Genomic DNA, 17,007 nt, shown 5'->3' on the forward strand with positions numbered 1-17,007 from the left:
GTTCACCAGAAATAGTCAAAGAGATAAATGAAATATAAACAGGACAATAGGCTAAGTGCAGCCTCCCCTAATTGTTTATTTTCTTTCCAACCTGGCAAGAAGTTGTTAGAGTTTCATACTTCATTTTATATACAAATTGAGGTCCTGGGGGAGAGTATCCTTCATGTGAACAGCTCTCCCAGTTACAGGAGAAAACTGAGTAACAATAAAACCCTCAGGGACATCATTTAATATTTCCAGCATTTCACATGAGCTACTGACACTTGGGTCTTCAAGGGGAAAGCTGATTTATACTTTCAGTCGTTAGACAATGTAAAGGTGAGGTCAGGCATAGGCATCCTTCATCCCTTTCCCTGGTGCTCACAGGTCCCTTGGGCAAGGTGGAATCAAAGCATTTCAAATGGTAGAGGTCACAGGAGTGACATCGTAAGAGGTAAGAGAGCACAGCCTCCTTCCTCTACCAGTGGGTCTGATGCCCATATATCTTCATATTGCCATTGTTTCCACTTGAAAAATTACATGCAGTTGGTTTTACTTTTCCTTCCCTTCCTATTCCGAAAACATGATTTCCACTCCCAATCTAAAGTATAATTTATGTCAAGACTAATGATTATGTGTTTCTGATTGTTTTTTAAAAAGGTGAAACCTTTAACATAAATGCAAGACAACAGGTGTCCTATTTTATAGCCTTGTACCTTTCCAACCCTATAAATTAAAATCATGTCTGTGCTGTCTCTGTCTTTGTGCTGATCTGAAGTCATTCTAGGACATTCTAGGAATTCTGTGCTCTCTGGCACAAAACCTCCCACGTGGTAGGTTCCAGATAAATTTTTATTGATTTGATTTGATCTACAGGTACTTGATCAAATTCTGGTCATGCCCAGTAATACAATAATACTTCGTCAATTGCAACCCAAGTTTATACCCTGGGCTTCTGACCCCAAATTTCATAATGGGATTCCATACCTTTTATTACTTATGAAATAAAGCAGCTTTCCAGTGGAAAGAGACCTCCTGTTTTTGTGGGTCCCCTTGCAATGTAGAAAGAGCTTAGGCAAATTAGACATATGGTATAAAGTACAATATTAGAATTGTAAATGACTCTTAAAATTGCATAAAGACTACAGATTATTAAAGTATTCTTAAGACAATATCTAATTCAGATATAACTTTGTGTAATTTTTTTTTTTCTTTTTGAGACAGAGTCTTCCTCTGTTGCCCAGGCTGGAGTGTAGTGGCACAGTCTCGGCTCACTGCAACCTCTGTCTCCCATGCTCAAGCAATTCTCGTGCCTCAGCCTCCTGAGTAGCTGGGATTACAAGCATGCATCACCACACCCGGCTAATTTTTGTATTTTCAGTAGAGATGGTTTCTCCATGTTGGCCAGATTTTGAACTCCTGGCCTCAGGTGATCTGCCTGCCTCAGCCTCCAAAGTGCTGGGATTACAGGCGTGAGTCACCATGCCCAACCTGTGCAAATGTTTTTAATAGCATTGTTTCTCTTTATTCTAAACTGGTTTGTTCTTTCTTTTCTGGATTCCTTTGCCATGTACTTTCATATCAAGCTTAGGAATGTTGTGTAATCAGCCACTCAGAATGGACATCATTATATAAATATGGAGACATGGCTTTACTGTGAAATAGTTGAAAAACTATTTTTAAAATTTTCTATTTTTATTTTTATCAAAATAATGTATGCATATAGTTCTTAAAAATCAAACAAAGCCAGGCACAATGGTGTGTACTTGTAGTCCCTTGGGAGGCTAAAGTGGGAAGATTACTTGAGCCCAGGAGTTTGAATCCAGCCTCGGCCACATAGCAAGACCCCATTTCCAAAAAAAAATTTTTTAAATCAAATAATACTACAAGCAGTTGCCCTGGAGTTCTGCTTTCCAGAGGCAACCCCTTTCCATTTTTTAAAAATTAACTTTTTCATCTATTCTGATGTGTCTCTTCCACACTTCTAAGTAATATGATTATACAGCTATTTTTTTAGTTTATCAATTTCAGACATTATCTATTGATTTTTTATTATGGTAGGGGAGGATTTAGCTTTCCCATTCCATCCCAGCCATCAATTCCCCATTCTTGATCTTTCCAGTGTGGTTATATCATAATTTTCAGTTAATCAATATTTAGCATTTATGTTATTTAACTACATAAATATTACTGTCAACCCTTATAAAATTGTATAATTAAATTTTATTTCTTTATTTTTTATACCAAGGGGTAATAAAAAAAAATACCTCTTCATTTTTTACCCAAGAGGACTGGGTTCATAGAGCTTCCAGATAACTGACCACGTGGAGGTTCCTGGAGGGTAGCATAGCCTGGGAGGACATGGAAACTCCACACCCCTTTCCCCATACCTCGCCCTATGCATCTCTTTACCTATATCCTTTGTAATATCCTTTATAATAAACCAGTAAATGTAAAAAAAAATTATTGTTTTTCCTAGAGTTGGCAAATGCCTTGACTTTTTTCATTTGCATAGTTTTCTAAGTCACCATCCCTAATTCTTTCCAAACTTTGCAGAATTGTAATTTTCCACATGGTCAAACACACCAGATGATTCATCAGTTCCATTTGTGCTTCTAGTCTCTCCTGGAGATCTCCATCCTCCTCCCCACTCTGGACTGGCTGCTCTCAGGCCTCCTGCATAGCTGTCATCCTGGGACTTCCCTTTCATCCCTTTCCTTCATCAGAGCACCACTTTCTGGACCCAATGTCACCTTCTTTCTTGGTGAAACTCTCTCATTTTAATGGAGCACATATTGTGGTGGCATCCTGAGAAAGGATGCCTGGGAGGTCAATTTCTTGAGACTTTGAATGTCTGAAAACCTCTGTATTCTACTTTTACACTTAACTGTTAGTTGGGGTGTGAGAATGCTAATGGAAATCATTTTCCCTTAGAACTTGGAAAGCTTTGCTTCACTGGCTTCCAGCTTTCATTGTTGCTGTGGAGAATTTCAGTGCCATTCTGATTCTTGATTCTTTGTATGACTTGGTTCTCCCCCCTGATTCAGAAGGTTTTAGGATCTTCTTTTTATGAATTCTGTTCTGAAATATCACTGTGATTACCAATATATGAGTCCCTTTCTTTCATATGCTGGGTGTATGGAGGACCATTTCAATCAAAAGATTCCTATCATTTTGAGAAATGTTATTATTTCTTTGATAATGTCCTTCCCTCTGTTTCTGTGTTCTAATACTGTTTATCTTTTCTGGTTTCCTTTTCTTGATCTTTTTGCTCTATTTAAGATTTCCTTGGCCAGGCGCAGTAGCTCACACCTGTAATCCCAGCACTTTGGGAGGCCAAGGCAGGTGGATTTCTTGAGCCCAGGAGTTCTAGACCAGCCTGGGCCACATAGCTAAACCTTATCTCTACCAAAAAATCCAAAAATTAGCCAGGCATGGTGGCACGTGCCTGTAGTACTCGGAAGGCTGAGGTGGGAGGATTGCTTAAGTCTGGGAGGTGGAGACTGCCGTGCACCAAGATGAAGCCACTGCACTCCAGCCTGGGAAACAGAGTGATACCCTGTGAGGAGGGAGGGAGGGAGGGAGGGAGGAAGGAAAGAAGGAAGGAAGGAAGGAAGGAAGGAAGGAAGGAAGGAAGGAAGGAAGGAAGGAAGAAATTGATTCCTTGACAAGTATTTCTACTATCTTAAATCAAACAACATTTTAGTAGTTGGTCTTAAGGAACTCTTAGCTTTTGTAATGTGGGATGTACTGCTCAGATTCTGTATCAGAGCTATTCTTGTTCCTCCTTTCATGTGCTCTACACAGTTCGACCCATAGAAGTCCAGTAGTCCCACTCAATGTCTGGGGCTAAACATCCCTGTGAACCTCATACAGCCCAGGTGCCTGTCTCTTCTCTGGTAATGCCAACGATCAGATCACATTTTAAGGCTGAATATCCTGGACAACTCCCAGGCATAATGGCTCCATTTAGTAGTATAGTTACTGTAGCGATTCTTAGCAGAATGAGGTTCCTAAAAATCATGAATTTTGGACTGAGAAATATAGAATTAAAGCATTCTTCATCTTGACTTTATAGTTAGGACTATAACATAACATTAGATAAAATGTATAGCATGATGTAGCCAAAACAAAAGGAAAAAAAAAACTGGATTTGGAGCTTAAAAATACCTGAGTTTTGGCCAGGCACGGTGGCTCACACCTGTAATCCCAGCACTTTGGGAGGTAGAGGCCGGGGAATCACCTGAGGTCAGGAGTTCGAGACCAGCCTGGCCAGCATGGTGAAACCCCGTCTCTACTAAAAATCCAAAAAAAAAAATTAGCCGGGTGTGGTGGCACATGCCTGTAACGCAGCTACTCAGAAGGCTGAGGCAGGAGAATCGTTTGAGCCCGGGAGGTGCTCAGATAGCGCCATTGTACTCCAGCTGAGATCATGCCATTGCACTTCAGCCTGGGCAACAAGAGTGAAACTCCGTCTCATAAAACAAAAACAAAAACAAAAAAAACCTGAGTTTATGTCTTGATTCTTCTTCTTCCCAACTGTGTGAGCCTGTTTCAGCTTCGGAAGGCTAGAATGGTGAGATCTTTCTGTCTGAATGAAGGAGATCAGAATTAAGGAGGTGTCATATGTGAAAGCATTTTATAAACACTAAATAAAGTGTTATCCAAATGTAAAGTATTACTGTTATCGTGTTACTGTTGTAACTATTCGGTTAGGGAAGCCTGAATTTCATGCTGCCTCTCCTATGTGCTTTGTAACACCCAGGCAATTCCACAATTAGAAGTAGCTTTTCAAAAAGACACTTTAGTTCTTTTTTTCCTTGAAAACAAATGAATCTGGAACCAATCTACCTTAGCCATCCAATATGTGCAGCCTCTTTTGTTCAGGAACAACCTTAAGGTAATAAACTTCTCTGCCCCTGTGACAGAGAAAAATGATAGAAGGAAATGGGTTTCCATCTCAGGCTTCCAAGGTGCTATACCAAACAATAACAAGCGAAAAATTATTCAGCTAAACGCACCTGACGTGCATTGGCATCCAATATGCCACCCTCCTCACCAGGCATTATTACTTATATACCTGCCTATGAGGAGGGCTGCTCGAAAGAGCTACTCTTCTTTTGTCAGACATACATTTTAGAGACTTAAATAAACTTATATAGCAATACCGAACTGCATGTCTTCTAAACTTTGCTATTTCATCCGTCTATACCAAGTGCCGTGAAGCAGAATGGATGTGCCTTCAGCTTTCTACAGTCCTGGAAAATGAGCCAGTCCACTTAACAATAAATGGTGGTTGGTTCAAACACACATGACTGGTCTAGTGAAGAAGAAAAGAAAGTTGAGCTTAATGAAGTCCAGTGTCTGTGTCCCTTTGCACGGACAGGAAAGGACGAGTGTTTTATAACTGTTTATTGGAGTTAATGGTAATAAATTCCTCACTTGTGATGCATTAACTTTAATGTTTTCATTACTTGGTGATTTAGGTTTTCCCTTTTCACATTGTAAATCATGTTGTCCCAGTAGCAGAGCAGGTCGAGTGCCTGCCATAACGTTCGTAATGTTCAGTGGGGAAAGAAATGTTCTCTTTCTCTCTCCCGCATGGTCTGACAAAAGATGCTTTGCCTTGTCCCGATTTGCTACTTGCTAAATAAGCAATAAAGACAGACAGACAAATAGATGCATCCAACCACAGTGCCACAGAATGTGGCAGGGTCTAGTTTAGATCCAAGGGAAATATAGGTCTCTATAGTAACTTTCCAAATGTGTTTGGTACTGAAGTTTTTTTCTTTTCCTTTTTTTCCCCGTTTGCTGAGTGTGAGCCCTTAGTTAATGAGCTGTGCAAATAGATATTGAGATTTAGTGTTTTTGTTTTGCAATTACAGACTTGGTGATTTGGTTGGAAAATTTTGGGTTTAGAAACATCACCCTCATTTTCCCTTCCTAATTCTTTTTGCTTGCAAAGTTTGACTTCAAACTTGCTTGAGTTTTGTCAGATGAAACAGAAGAATCCAGAAAGATTTAAATCTAGAATTTGTAACTTCTTTTTTAAGGTAGGGTGATTTTTGCCTTAAAGGTAACTTATCATAGCCAACATCATTTTTCTGTCTCTGAGCCCATACTGCTGCACAGGGACACCCATGGAGCTGTCTGAGGGTGAGGCTTGGCTTGGGAGTGGCCCTTTGACCAGGAGATAATACATACCAGGTCAAAGCCACATTGCTAAGATCACTGCTTTCCCATCAAGTTCTTCCTGATGGGGTGTGAGAGTTCTCATTAGATCACCCACCCTGAAATACCCCCAGAGAATCATGGTAATTAGTTCCTAAGTCTTCTTTTGTATTTTCTGCTGTGTTTGCTTTTAAAGTTTTCTCAATGCAGTACTCTGATGATATCTGAATGTCTTTTACTGGAGAGACATAGAGAGGGCAAAATTGTTATCATTTGATTCCTCCTTAAATCTTTTGCTTTGGATGGTAACTAAAATAGAGACATCAGGAGTCTGTCACACTAATCTCCATGTAGCCTTCACCATTAACAGTATTAAATGCTCAGACACACATAGGATGTTTGCTCACAGGATGCAAACCAATTTAAATGTAAAAGTCCAAAAAGAAAATGCCATTTCTCCAGGAGAGAAATAAAAGAACAAGACTGAGGAAACACTATCAGTGGCCAAATTCTCAGTCACTCAAAGTCTGTAGCTCAGAAGTTGGAATCAATAGCTCTTTCCTAAAGAGTAATCAGTTCTTCATTTGGCTCAGTCCTTTGCCTGTTTATGGCTTCCTCTGAACCCTGTTCTGGACATAGATAAGGTCCAAGGCAAACAGAATTGGTGTGCCAATCAGGCTGTAACATGTGACTCAGAAATTTATTTCTTGGCCAGGTGTGGTAGTTCACACCTATAATCCCAGCACTCTGGGAGGCTAAGGTGGAAGGATTGCTTGAGGCCAGGAGTCCAAGACCAGACTGGGCAACATAGTAAGACCCTGTCTCTACCAAAAATAAAAAATAGATTAGCCAAGTATGGCGGTGCACACCAAGTCGTCCAAGATACTTGGAAGGCTGAGGGCAGAAGGATTGTTTGAACCCAGGAGATGGAGGCTGCAGTAAGCCGTGATTGCACCACTGCACTTCAGCCTGGGTGTCAGAGCAAGACCCTGTCTCAGAAAAGAAAGAGAGAGAGAGGAAAGAAGGAAAGAGTGAGGGAAAGAAGCAAGGAAGACAGAGAGTGGGAGGAGGGAGGGAAGGAAGGAAGGAAGGAAGGAAGGAAGGAAGGAAGGAAGGAAGGAAGGAAGGAAGGAAGGAGAGAGAAATTTATTTCTCTCCAGTTGAGGTTCATGGCATTTATTCTAATTTTTTCTCCAAAATCCTTTTTGGTCCTCTATCTTTCATTCTCAGTGCTGTCATACGAGCTAACTTCTGCACCCCCACTTCCTCCTTGTTCTCTTGGGAAAATCCTCCTTTCCTTGCCTCTTCTTACTTTCTTGTTTTGTATGATACCAACCCTAAGATTAAAGAAGAACAAAAATTACTGTCAGTGACTTAAATGAAAATGGTTTGACTAACAAATATTCACTTCCATATTGTATTCCTAGATCACAAGTCCTATTAGGCTAGAAGTGGTTTCAGTTCCGTTTAACAAACATTATTGGGTACCTACTGTGTGTGCAAGGCCCCTGGGGATAAAAAGAGAAACAAGTATACAAATAATGAATTGCACTGCCCCTATGAAAGGGACCAGATTTCCCACTGGCAGCTTTTCTTTAGGCTTCCAGAAAATAAATAATTAGTACCACACTCCTTACAGTGTATTGTGTATATTTAAGGGAAAGATCCTTCTTAATTCCATATCAGTTCAACAACTGATTAAAGAATGGCCCAGGACTGGGCACGGTGGCTCACACCTGTAATCTCAGCACTTTGGGAGCCTGAGGTGGCTGGATCACCTGAGGTCAGGAGTTCAAGAACAGCCTGATCAACATGGTGAAACCCCGTCTCTACTAAAAATACAAAAATTAGCTGGGCGTGGTGGTGGGCACTTGTAATCCCAGCTACTCAGGAGGCTAAGGCAGGAGAATCACTTGAGCCTGGGAGGCAGAGGTTGCAGTGAGCAGTGATTGCGTCATTGCACCCCAGCCTGGGCAACAAGAGTGAAACTCCAACTCAAAAAAAAAAAAAGAATGGCCCAATCTTGTGATGGGGCTCAGCTATTCACATGTTTCAGTTCATCCTCAATCTAATTCTTTTTTTTTCTTTTTTTTTTTTAAACAGTCTTCCTCTGTCGCCCAGGCTGGAGTGCAGTGGCACGATCTCGGCTCACTGCAACCTCTGCCTCCAGGGTTCAAGCAATTCTGTCTCAGCCTGCTAAATAACTGGGATTACAGGTGTGCGCCACCACACCGGCTAATATTTTTTGCTTTTTTTTTTTAATAGAGACAGGGTTTCACCATATTAGCCAGGCTGGTCTCAAACTCCTGACCTTGTGATCTGCCCACCTCGGCCTCCCAAAGTGTGGGGATTACAGGCGTGAGCCACCATGCCCAGCCTTCCTTCTCAATCTAATTCTTACTCTTCTTACCTAGACAATTGCCATGCAAACCCTGGCACATCCCCCTACGTGCACAGCTATATGCACAAAAGAAGAATCTAATATGCAACTTCTTTGTTTCCCCATTTATATGTACCAAAGAAGAATCTAATATGCAACTTCTTTGTTTCCCCGTTTTAATCCAGGTACTATAATGTATGGCGGTGCACACCAAGTACTCCAAGCTACTTGGAAGGCTGAGGGCAGGAGGATTGTTTGAACCCAGGAGATGGAGGCTACTATAATGTTCTGTTCACTTAATTTCTTCCATGGTGTCATCTCTTTTCCTATGAATGCAAGATCCATTTTTACCCTCCTCCCTATTGCCTTGTACCCAGGTCCACAACTACAGTTCTTTTCCCAGGAATAGCCCTTTTTCTATATGCTTTTTCAAAGATTCTAGCAGTTTTGCATTGTTCCTAAGGTCTTAAGGAAACCCAAGCAAAGTGGCAAGAATGGAGCACATTGAGGAAAAGATTTAGGGTCCCTGGGAGCCAAGACTGTGCTATAAAAATGTTCTAGAAAATGCTATTGAAGCACAGAAGAGGGAGTATTTAATTTTACATGGGGGAATCAAAGATTCAAAGAGGATGTGACATTTGAATTGAAGGAGCACTCCCAGTTCGGCAGCTGGAAGTAGAGAGAGGAAGTTCCAAACAGGAAAAACAAAATACACAGAGACCTTGCAGTGTAAAGTGCATGGCATGTTCCATAGGACAGAGTCTGTTCCTTATTATTGCTGGAGTACTGGGAGGTGACAAAGTTGGGAGAAAATGAAACTTGAAGGTAGGAAGAGACCAAGCACTTAAAAGTTTTTGTATGCTGGAGAGTTTGAGTTTCATCCTGTAGGTAATAAAAAACCATTACAGGACTTAAGCAGGAATGTGACATGATCTGTGTTTTAGAAAGATGACTTCTGCCCACAGTTTGGTGAACCAGTTAAAAAGTGATTCCAAACCCAGAAAAGGCTCTTTTCTTTTTATTTCCTTTTCTCTGTGTTCTTATCACAGTCCAGTGGCCCAGTGGCATAGTAAATAAACAGATCTGAAAATGACATTTCATCATTCATTTTTAAAGATAGGCTCTCAAGTGATGCATGTATAATGGTGATCTGACTCAGGGGGAATACATCGATCTTGCAAGGTTTGTAAAAAGACAATTTGGCATTTTAAAATCCTCTTCTCCTTTTTAGAATCATGAGGCCATTTGAAGGACTGCTGCCTTAATTTGTATCAGAATTCCCACTTTGCTCTGTTGCCACTTACTGTGGCTTAGCTGCTAAAGAGACTTCAGGTCTTTTGTGGTTCTATATTAAGGATGGATTCTTAGGATAAAAACGAAGCTGAGGATGTTGGGTTACGGGTATGTGTTATTGATAAAATCAAAAGACACATATGCTTAACCCACTACCACAGAACACTCATGGTTTTGAAGGAACACAATTTGTTTTCAAGTAAATAAAGCACTGTGGGAATTCATGATGCCACAATTATGATAGTACATTAGATTCATTTCATCACTATAGGCTGTAGCATACATAGGATAAGCTATAAGTTATTTTTGATTGACTTTTCCCTATAAGAAAGCGTATCAGAATGCAGTGAATGGTATTGTTATAGAAAAACTTTAAACCCATTCTTATTCTAAAAGTAAATTATTCAAAATCTCTGTCCTTTAACTGATCAAAGTTCACCAATGTTTCATGATTGAGAAGCAATGGATTATTATAGTTAGTCATTCTTTAAGATGAACTCCTGATACCTACCAGAAAGTGTTGATTATTACCATTTATTTAGATGCTATCATTAGTGCATTGAAGTTACCATGCTTGGAGTTAGAAGGGCTTTTTCCTAACACTTTCATTTCTTATAAGTAAAATCCCACTGAAAGTGAAGATGTGGAAGAGAGCATCTTGCAAGACCACAGGTCTCCTAGACAATTAGCATGTGTTGCCCCTTTGTAGTAATGAGAGGGTTCTTCATCCTCCATGAATACTCATGGTTTCTGTAAGTTAGCTTGTGGCTTGGCATTACTGAGGGAATACTTTATGAAAAGAAACCCATTTGGATATTTGACTTTAAAATCCTGTTTTGTTTTGTTTTGTTTGTTTTGCTTGTTTGTTTTTTTGTTTTGTTTGGAGTTTTGTTCTGTCACCTAGGCTGGTGCACTCTCAGTTCATTGCAACCTCTGCCTCCTAGGCTCAAGCAACCCTGTCTCAGGCTTCCAAGTACCTGGGACTACAGGCACATACCACCATGCCTCACTAATTTTTGTATTTTTAGTAGAGACTGAGTTTCGCCATGTTGGCCAGGTTGGTCTCAAACTCCTGGCCTCAAGTGATCTGCCTGCCTCAGCCTCCCGAAGTGCTGGGAAAAATCTTCTTCCTTTTCAAACCCAAACCTCTTCCTTCAAGAGTAAACAAATCATGCCCAAGATTTCTGCAAATTTCTGCATGAGCCCTACACTGGAACAGGGTTTCCTTTTTCTAGATGATCACCCTTGCATCATAAGAGGTCTTACAAACCTTGGTGACCAGGCAGCTTTTTTTTTTTTTTTTTTTTTTGAGTCAGAGTCTCACTCTGTCACCCAGACTGGAGTGCAGTGGTGCGATCTCAGCTCACTGCAACCTCCACCTCCTGGGTTCAAGCAATTCTCCTGCCTCAGCCTCCCAAGTAGCTGGGATTACAGGTGTGCACCACCATGCCCAGCTAATTTTTTGTATTTTTAGTAAAGACAGGGTTTCACCACGCTGGCCAGGGTGGTCTTAAACTCCCGACCTTGTGATCTGCCCACCTCAGCCTCCCAGAATGCTGGGATTACAGGCGTGAGCCACCACACCCAGTCCCAAGCAGCATTTTTTGAGAGTTTCTGGCTGTGTCCTCTTATAGGTACTTTACTCATGTATCCTTTTATTGCATTCTGAGACTTTCTGTTGACCTCTTGGGTTTCACATAGATCTGCCCTAGGAGGCAATTCCAAAGATTAATCAGTTAGTACATTTAAAAGTAAGAGTGCTCACTTTGGCAGCATATATACTAAAATTGGAATGATACAGAGAAGATTAGCATGGCTCCTGAGCAAAGATGACATGCAAATTTGTGAAGCATTCCATGTTTTTGAACTAATGCAGAAACAGAAAACATAATGGCATTTTCTCACTTATAAGTGGGAGCTACACATTGGGTACACATGGACATAAATATGGCAACAATAGACACTGGGTAAATACATGAGGAGGTGCGGAGGGAAGCAAGGGTTGAAAAACTATTATTGGATACTGTGCTCACTACCTGGGTGACAGATTCATTCATACTCCAAACCTCAGCATCACACAATATACCTTTGTAACAAACCTACACATGTACCCCCTGATTCTAAAATAAAAGCTGAAAAACATAAAAATAAAACCTGCTCATTTTACTCATAAAAAATAAATAAGAAATATAGATACTTAAATAGTTTTTTGACACCAGGAGATAGAATAACCACACATCACGCCTGTTTCTCCTTCCAAAAAACAGGGTCTCTTTTTGTGGGGGAGTGAGATGGGAAGACCCAATCTTTCCTCATCCACTTCTGTGCATGCCTGAAGCTCAGCGTATTGGAAAGAACATAGGCTATTCCAACTGAGCAACCTTCAGCAAGTCATGTCATTTCATTACACCTCAGTTTCCTCGTCTGTAAAGTGGGGATGATAATAAAACATGCCTCATAGGGATGTTGTGGGACTTAGATGTAAAAATGCTTGATACAATGCTGATGAATTAAAAATTGGTTAGGGTTTTGGGGGGCCATTTTTGTTAAAGCATATTCATTTTAATTATTTTGTTTATTATCTGCTTTTTTTTTCTTAGTACTACTGACCTAGAACCTCAGAGGTTTTTTTGTCTTCAGTGTAACAGGATTTTCTCCACAGATTTCTGTAACCTGGATTCACTGGTGTTTTTAAAAGAACTTCAAAAATTGGAAGGGTAACATGAGTCTATTGAGGTCTCATGAAAGTTGTCTTCTGCGTTGGTTTGCTAACTACAAATGTGTCGTTTCTACCTTTTTCTGGGGTCCTTTAGTCTAGCTCCAGTTGCTCATGTTTTGTTTCCTAGCTTCTTACATCACAGCTTGTTGAAGAACTTGATTAAGTACGTTGTGTTCATTCCCTTCCTTTCATCTGTTGTCCAATTTATTTCTCCATGAACAGTTCCATTCAGTTAGTTTAAAGCCATCTGTTTGAGAGCTTTCTATATCTTTGAAACTTTTAGATGCTAAATCTATTACTAATGGTTTAGAATTTTTCACCTTTCATATGTTGAGCTAAATTCCTTTATAAGTGAAACACAATGCAAGAAAAGTGTGTGGTGTAAGTGTAAACTCAAGTGGATATCACATGGAACCACAGAAGTTAAAGAATTATATATGCCTGTTCAAGGGACTAGTCAAGGAATAGTCATGGAAAACAACTTCCTTGTTAGTATCAGAAGATGAGCACTTCCTGCCAGACACTACAAACTATCATTTATTGACTGGTTCCTGAAAATTGAGAAGGCAAAAAAGTAACCCAGAAAAGTAAGAAGCTAAGGAAAAGCAGTAATGAAATTATTAAAGAAGGCCACAGAAATCAAATGCACAAAAGAGAGGTTAATGAACAGATTTGAAATCCACAGTCACCAGACAAGAGAAAACTACCCCCTCCCCAACCTATCTGCAATACCCTCCTCACCTTGGTACATTTGAGGCATTTTAAAGCGTGTGTTTTTGTACATGTCTGCAGATGCACATACACCAGCCATCTGTGACTGCATTGGAATTACAGGTGGAATTTGACCATTCCCAGCCTTCAAATGTTAAATTTTCTCCTATCTCATGCACCCAATCCCTGGGTTTTTTACGTGAGTACTTTAATTAAGGAACCTGTTAAACTTCACCCTATCTGAAATTCACCCCTGGTAGCTATTAATCTCTAGGCTCAAGTTGGTTAGGTCCCTTTTCAAACAGTTGAAAAGAACTTGAATTAAAAGGAAGAGGGAGGATGGGAGAAGTCCATAATTTAATAGGGGAACGATTTGAACAAAATATGTTTTTTAAAAAATTATTTATTTTCCTTTCAGGATGATTTAGCAAGAGACCAAGCCAACTGCCTATAATGAAAGTTAGTGGGCACCTGGTTTGTTCTGCAGGGGCTGCAGCCTTTTTGCAGTGGAAATTATGTGGCCTCCTATGCTATTAGCCTTGTGCTCTGGTGTTGCCAACTGATTTCTCCAATTCTCTTTTCTCAGTGGGCTAGAACGCAGCTGGTTAAATAGGCCATGACTCACATAAGCTCCCGTGTCTTTTTTATTGACTGCTTTATGGAAATGTGTCACACTCCAAAGGGTCCCCATTGTTGTTGCTGTGCATAGCTGACTAAAGAGTCATGTTTAGCATTGAGAGATGGAATCCTATCCTGTCGTTTTTTATTGCAGAGTTGGATATGGGTGGGATACAAGGGTTTAAAGGAATCTAGATGAAGAGAAAGATATCTGAGAATTTCTTTTATCTTCATCTGCCATGAAAGTTGGGTGGCCATCACTTCTGGGTAACACACTTCTCTGTTGATCTTATCTTTATGGCCCCATATCCTTCAGCTAAGTGAATCTTTTCTTTATACGGGCTGTTCTGAGAGGTTTAGTTAAGTGTAGTGGTAGAGAGAGATTATGACCCTAATGTAATTCTGTTTTGTGCTGATATAATGTAATACACCTTTAGACTTAGCCAAGAGGGCCATTTATTCTCAATAAATCAAAATCATTTTTATTTTTTCATGATGGTAGTGATATCTTTTCTCAGGTGATGAACAAAAAGCTTCTTTTTTTAATTGTATACTTAAATATAAATTGTTTGCCTTAAAATAGCAACCTATACAATTGTTTGCAACTTCTTCCTATTTTTATAATCATCCTCTAAAGCATATTTTACATACTTTCTATTATGCATTAAGTAGCTCTCTGCAGATCTGTTCATTTACCAGTAGGTGTGGATTCAGGCATACAAGATTCCTGCCTCATCACCCCATGGCATGGCTAACACTGTGCATCCTCAGGATCACTAGTTCTTGATCAGTAGGACCCTGCACTGACACTGAAAGAGGAGGTACCTTGCATGCCACTGTGGATCCCCATCTTGGTTGTTTGGATTTGTCAGATAGATCGTGGAGCTAATGAGCTTGAGCTCAGAGTCAACTACATTGAGAACAACTCTGTTATTGGACTCACCACACAGTACCTTGTACATAGAAGACAATTAGTAGAATAGAGACTGATCTGACCTCATTTCCCAATTTTTTTTCCATAGACATTCTAAACTTAGCCTATAATCCCATTTTTTCCCACTGCCCATAGGGAAACCAGTCTAGAGAGTTCCTCAATACAGATTCTGTCTAATGAATAAGAAAGCAACATAGGCTGAGTGCGGTGGCTCATGCCTGTAATCCCAGCACTTTGGGAGGCTGAGGCAGCTGGGTCACCTGAGGTCAGGAGTTCGAGACCAGCCTGACCAACATGGAGAAACCCCATCTCCACTAAAAATACAAAAAATTATTCGGGTGTGGTGGTGCATGCCTGTAATCTCAAATACTCGGGAGGCTGGGGCAAGAGAATCACTTGAACTCGGGAGGTGGAGGTTGCAGTGAGCTGAGATCGCACCATTGCACTCCAGCCTGGGCGACAAGAGTGAGACTCTGTCTCAAAAAAAGAAAGAAAGAAAGAAAGCAACATAACACATCTTACTGACTACACACAAAAACACAGGATATAAAAAACTGTTTCCAGCTATATTCCTTTTCAGAATCTTGTTAGTGAATGACAAAGAGAAAAAATTCAGCAACTCTTTCAGTATACAATTTTAACAAACTGAGTTTGACTCTTGGGGAGAGAAGGTGGTGATGGTGCTGTCCCTTGTCTCCTAGAATTAGTGACTTCGAGTTACATCTCTGCTGCATTATATCTTTGTTTTCTTGGTGGTGGCATTCTTGGGTTTCAGTTGGTGGGGAGAGAAAAGCCTCATGCTGATAATGTACTGAAAGTAAATGAAATTAAATAAGCGAAGCAGTGCTCATCACTACTTCCTCCCCCCTGGGTAATTCAATTCAAGCTCTCTCTCTGATGGCAACTCACAGGGGCTGTCTCTGTCACCCCGCTGGGGCCTGGAGTCTTAACATCTAAATAAAAGTTTCACTCAAGCATTTTTTATGCTCCTGCCAGCAGGATCAGTGAGCTGGTGTGGGCACATTAATGTAATATTCATACTCACAGACTCTCCCTGCACACGAGGCAATGTCTTCCTATTTTCATAATTATAGATGTTCCATAAAATGGCATTTAAATTTGCATTAAAAAAGGAGGTTTGAATTCTAATAGAACGTTTAACATGTCTTTTATGATTCAGACTCTTGGCATCTTTAACAAGGAGCTGTGTCTCTAAGTTTAACAAGACCTTTAGAAAGAAAAGAGAAAAAAAAAAAAAAAACCTGTGGGAAGAAGAGATGGAAACTCACGGTTTATGGGATCATGTTTTCCTCATCTCCCTATGTCTTTCATTTAATTTTTAGGCCTCCAGGAGCAATTTTTTTTTAAGAGACAGGATCTCGCTCTGTCACCCAGGCTGGAGTGAAGTGGTTCAATCACAGCTCATTACAGCCTTGAACTCCTGGACTCAAGGCTGGAGTGAAGTGGTTCAACCACAGCTCACTGCAGCCTTGAACTCATGGACTCAAGGGATCCTCCTACCTCAGCCTCCCAAGTAGCTGGGACTACAGGTTTGTGCCAAACCTGGCCTCCCTAGGAGCAATTTTTTGACAGCACTTAGAGAGCCTTCTTTTCTATAACTGGTCCTCTCCCCACGCAATGCCTCTCCCTCAGTAGAATCTGCTACTGTTTCCTTGGAGGTTGTTTCCAGAGGGGTAGGAGAAATGAAAGAACCCTAGAAAAATGAACTTTCCTTTGCTGCTGCTCATCTTACACATGCACCCTGAGATGGATTAAAAGGATTTATGGCAACCACATAGTTTGCTAACTGTGAAACACACAAATGAAAGTAGTTCATGAATAAGGAGGTTAACAATAAGGACCAATTGGATAAAAAATCTGGCACATAGACACACTTAAAAACAGAAAAAGAGGCTCTTCTGATCTACCTTTCTATAACTAAGCTTGAAACAGCTTTAAAGTAAAATGTAATTTTGATTGCATTTTAAATTGTCATAGATTTTTTTTTTTTTTTTTTTTTTTTGAGACGGAGTCTGGCTCTGTCGCCCGGGCTGGAGTGCAGTGGCCGGATCTCAGCTCACTGCAAGCTCCGGCCCCCGGGTTTACGCCATTCTCCTGCCTCAGCCTCCCGAGTAGCTGGGACTACAGGCGCCCGCCGCCTCGCCCGGCTAGTTTTTTTGTATTTTTTTAGTAGAGACGGGG

The 17,007-nt window shown here is 40.5% G+C and overlaps 1 protein-coding gene and 1 non-coding gene across 5 annotated transcripts in view; both read left to right on the forward strand.

Moving 5' to 3' along the window:
• SKAP1 (src kinase associated phosphoprotein 1) overlaps window positions 1-17,007 on the forward strand; it is a 325,743-nt gene that overhangs the window by 224,839 nt on the left and 83,897 nt on the right. The window lies entirely within an intron of this gene.
• On the forward strand, window positions 11,581-11,687 carry LOC114673367 (U6 spliceosomal RNA). The gene has a single exon (XR_003724071.1). It is a non-coding gene; the product is annotated as a U6 spliceosomal RNA (small nuclear RNA).

Source organism: Macaca mulatta, chromosome 16, assembly GCF_049350105.2.
Source record: "Macaca mulatta isolate MMU2019108-1 chromosome 16, T2T-MMU8v2.0, whole genome shotgun sequence".
Lineage (NCBI taxonomy): Eukaryota > Metazoa > Chordata > Mammalia > Primates > Cercopithecidae > Macaca > Macaca mulatta.